At 38.8% G+C, this 4,669-nt stretch overlaps 1 pseudogene; it reads right to left on the minus strand.

Moving 5' to 3' along the window:
- Positions 1-1,709: 1,709 nt before the first annotated feature.
- On the minus strand, positions 1,710-2,493 carry LOC140508019 (ER membrane protein complex subunit 8 pseudogene; annotated as a pseudogene).
- Positions 2,494-4,669: the final 2,176 nt, after the last annotated feature.

The raw sequence follows: 4,669 nt of genomic DNA on the forward strand, positions 1-4,669 counted from the left end.
TATAACCATAACTGTCTGTATCTTTAAAACTACCCAAGTAACTAGTATCTCTTCTTTCTAGTATTCACATCTAAAACTGAAGGATTCCACTCATATAACTATCATGTAATAAGTGGGGCGATCTGAAGGTTTTCTGGCCCCAAGAAATGGGCTTTGGGTTTCCATCTTGTTTCATTTGTCTTTCCAAGCTCCAAGTACAGGAAATGAAGTCCCTGACTTGAGACCACCAAAAAGATCTTGGAATGCAGCATTGTAGCCAACCCAGCATGGGCGCTTGAGAAATCAAGGTCCCAGGATGCTAACCCAGAAGGTCATTGGACTTGAACTTGGTGGAACTAATGTTACATAGGAACAGAGTTAAACTGTAGTCTTTCTCTCCCCAAAGACTAAAATAGCATAAAATGGAGTATGTCCCAGTGATATTAGGGGAAAATGTCTGCATATTTGTTTTTGTGATGCCTTTGAAATAAATATTCTTTTGTAAGAATTAGCTAATCTGATGCAAAGGATTCTGAAAATCATGCTGCATGAAAACTGGCTGAAGAAACTGGTAATGTTTCAACTAAAGAAGACATAAAGACAAGAAGCCTATTTTGAAATAGTCAGTCTGTCACATGGAAGAAGGATTAGACATAATCCGCTTGGCACCATCGGGGAAATTTAGGAGTAATGGGTACAAGCTTCAAACTCGCAAATCTAGGCTTGATGCAAAATACTTAAAATAAGAGCCTTCTTCAAAGTGGAATGGACTAGTTTCAATGGTAGTGAGTTCCTTTTAACTGGAAGTATTCAAGAAAAGGATGACAAATGATAAAGTATTCTAGTTAGTTTCAAAAATCTAGACAATCAACACAACAAAGTCCTGACTTTATTGTATTTGATGATTTTTTTTGTTGTTGGTTAAAATTGTTTAATAGGAACAATCTTGGACAAGCAGGAAAAGCTTTGATTTTTGAAGGTTAGAGCTATATACAACTGGGAAAGAGTCCACAAGGACAGATAGACTCCTCGACAATTCATATCTCCTCTAGAGAGCTTAGCTTTAAAAAACCAAGGACTCCTGGAAGGACTTAATATGAACTGATGCTGAGCGAAAAGAGCAGAACCAGGAGGACATTGTACACAGTAACAGCCACGGTGTGCAAGGACTGTTTCTGATAGACTTAGCCCTTCCCAGCAATTCAAGGACCTAAACCATTCCCAAAAGACTCGAGCCAAAATGCCATCCACATCAAGAGAAAGAACTATGGAATTGGATAGCAGAATGAAGCAGACTGTTTTCTCTTGTGTTTTGTTTTGTTTGGGTTTTTCTCATGGTTTCTCCCATTCATTTTAATTCTTCTATGCAACATGACTAATGTGAAAATGTGATTAATAAGAATGTAGGTGTAGAACCTATATGCGATTGCATGCTGTCTGGGGGAGGAAGGGAGAGAAAATCTAAGACTTATGGAAGTGATTGTAGAAAACTGAAAAAAAAAATTAATTAATAAAAAAATTATTTCCAGATTGAAAAATTAATACATAAATAAAGATAAAAAGATGGCCACTTAGACACACTGCCTCATTTTGAACCACCTGTTATTTGTTAAAACTCTTACCTTTTCCATGCAAGGTAAGAGATATTATTCTACTTACATTTTAAAATATTTCTTTTTTCCTCTTCAGTGTAGTGGAAATACTCATAAATCATTCAGTGGAATCCCTCCCTAACAGAGATGTACAACAGCTTTATTGATCTCTGGATTTGTCAAGTCATTTCGGATGTCATCCAGATGGTTATCAAAATCCACAATGGTTGTCAAAATCCATAGGACCTGCCGTCCAAGAGAGATCCTCTGGGCTTCGGGCCAGTCCTCACAATAATCATAGTGTGGATCTCTCTGCACCGCCATTTATTTTCATGATGTTCATACGCATGAATCCTGGGTTCAATGCAATCCATTGTAGACTGCATGTTGTCTATCATGATGAGTGCAATGTCATTAAAGCCTTCGGCAATTCTGGAAACTACCTTCTCAGCAACCTGGTTTGGACGAGCATCTTTTACACGTTTGTTAGCTTGCTAATAACCAGTGATCACAAAGCTATTATCTTTGCACCATGAATCAATCAAGGGGAGGGCCACCCCCAGCATGGGGGCCAAAGCCAGGGTGCAGTGGATGACAGATGTGAGTTTGGACCGCTGTGAGACGGCTGCTCCTTGCGGGGCTTCTGCTTCTCAGTCACCAGGAGGCAGTGGGGGTACTTGGCCTCGTGCTGCACCATCTTGCAGTAGGCCTGGGTGGTCAGCTTCACACCAGGCACGGTGAGGTTCAGGCCCGAGGCCCGCGATGATGCCAGCCTCCCAGACCCGGCGCAGCTCGGCCCCCACAGCATAGCTCCGCTCCCGCCCCACGGTCCTTCAGCATAGACTGATGAGTTCCACAGCCTGGCCCCCCGAGGTTCTCCGCTGCCCTCTCTGTCCATTGGGCTCCCCAGACCGCGGGCCATCGGCCCCCGATGTGCTGGGCCTGCCTGTATTTGGTGATTTTCAAGGTGCAAATATTCTCATTGAATGAAAATTTAATAATCACCTCTCATGCTCCCATGGAAGTTAGCTCAAGCACAACCTTGCTTCCAACTTTGAAAGGCTATGATCCTCTCCATATAGAAGTCCTTTATTCCCTTCTCCTGTGTAGAATTCTTCCATTTAGCTACAACTTTTTGTCTTCTAATTTCACTTATAACATGAATGTACATATAAACATGATTATATTTTTTTTCAGAACAAAAGATGAATGAATGGAAAAGTACTTATTAAGTGCTTAATTGTAAGTTCTGAATACATCTAAATAAAGCAGTATTTTTTATAGTCTAGAACATAAAAGCCCTGACCTAACTCTCCCAACACTTTCTTGGACAGGTCCCCAGAGCAAAGTTGCTGTTCCCCTCAGAGGCTAGAGATAACTCCTAGAGATAGGAGATGTCCCTTAATGAGGAATGAAACATCTCTGATTGAGTCAGAAAGAGCAAAGCTCAATTGGCTGGGCACAGTTTTGATTACGTAACATAAATTTAAAGTAGACCCAGTCATCAGTGTTTTGAGATTTTCTCCAGCTTCATTCAGTAGCAGGTAGATAGTGAGGAAAGCATGGAATAGTGGGAGTAATCCAAAACTGAATGTTGGCAGGGTAACATCTTCAATAAGATAAGGGTGAATGGAATGAAGTTAGTGAAGACTTCTCAGTGCTTAACAGAAGGCTTTTAGTAGATGGTTAGGCCTAAGTTTTTGTTTCCCAGAAATCATGTGACTTTTGGGAAAATGAAATTTAAACTCCCCCCTTGGGTTGCCACATCCACACCAATATCAACAAAATGGCTATTGGTTATTCCACTGCTTCCTTGTCTCCTATTCAAAGGGTAAACTGTCCTGTTTAGATTGTGAGCCTGCCTCCCAGCCAATGGGAGTAAAAGGGGTGGGGGAGGGTGGGAATCTGGGTCAGGGCTATGTAATCTCTATTTTTACCTCTTGTAATTGCCTCACTCTCCTGATTACCTATCAGAGAAGAGATGCCCTTTCTCACGAGATTGTAATAAAATCTTGCTGCTTTGCTTCTACCTTGAGAAGTCTCTGATTTTTATTTGAGTCAGTGGTCTCTGACCCACACAAGGGTGCTAGGGACTAAAGAGAAAAAACCTTGTTGAGTTGACTAGGTTCACCAAGGGGTCAAGAAAGGAGAAGTCCTTTTTATGAGAGGAGTTGAAGAAAAGAGAAAGACTGTGAATGAAACACTGAACTTACTGAGGAAGGAAAAAGACTATACTAGAGGTCTGCAGAGAACAGCTATCGAAATATTGATTGGATGATAAATATGGATTCAATGCATTTGTGTACTTATCTTCCTATAACCCTCCAACACTGACAAATATCTTGTCATCTTTGCCAGCTTACTGGGTATGAGATGAGACCTGAGAGTTATTTTGATTTGCAGTTATTTGTTATCATTAGTGACTTGAAGCATTCTTTTATATGTTTGTTAATAGTTCACAATTCTTTTTTTTTGGAGAACTCTGTTTATATCTTTTGACAACTTGTAGATGTATTAATTTTGCTTATGCAGAAGTTTTTCAATTTTATGTAATAATAATTATGTATTATTTGAAATTTTAATAGGTGTTCATTAATATTGATTTTGTTTATAGCTTTTCTTTATTTCCCTCTTGGTACTAGCATTACATATTTGTCATAAAAGGAATCTAGGAGAGTACTTTCTCAGTTTTTAGGATAAATTGTGTAGTGTTGGAACTCACTGTTCTTTAAAAGTTTGATAAAAATAAGAACTTTGTCTTATCATTTTGCTTGTATTTTCCCAGTGCCTAGAGCAGTACATTGTGCATAAAAGTCATTTAATAAATTTTCAATGAATGTAAACATTTTTTAAAAAAATAAAATTGAATTGAATTCTTTGGAATTCATAAGAACCAAAAGCATTTTTTTCCATTTGGTAGCTCCTTTATAGCAAAATCGATTTCCTTTTCTGGTATTGGATTATTTAAGATTTATGTGGACAGTTTCTTTATAACTAGTCTTATTTCCTTTTTAAAGATTTGATTACTTAGAATTTCTTTTTGGTCTTCTGTAAGTTTTGTTATTTTATGGGTGAGGTAGGCAAAAATGCTTCCTCCT

Source organism: Notamacropus eugenii, chromosome 5 (genome assembly GCF_028372415.1).
Source record: "Notamacropus eugenii isolate mMacEug1 chromosome 5, mMacEug1.pri_v2, whole genome shotgun sequence".
NCBI lineage: Eukaryota > Metazoa > Chordata > Mammalia > Diprotodontia > Macropodidae > Notamacropus > Notamacropus eugenii.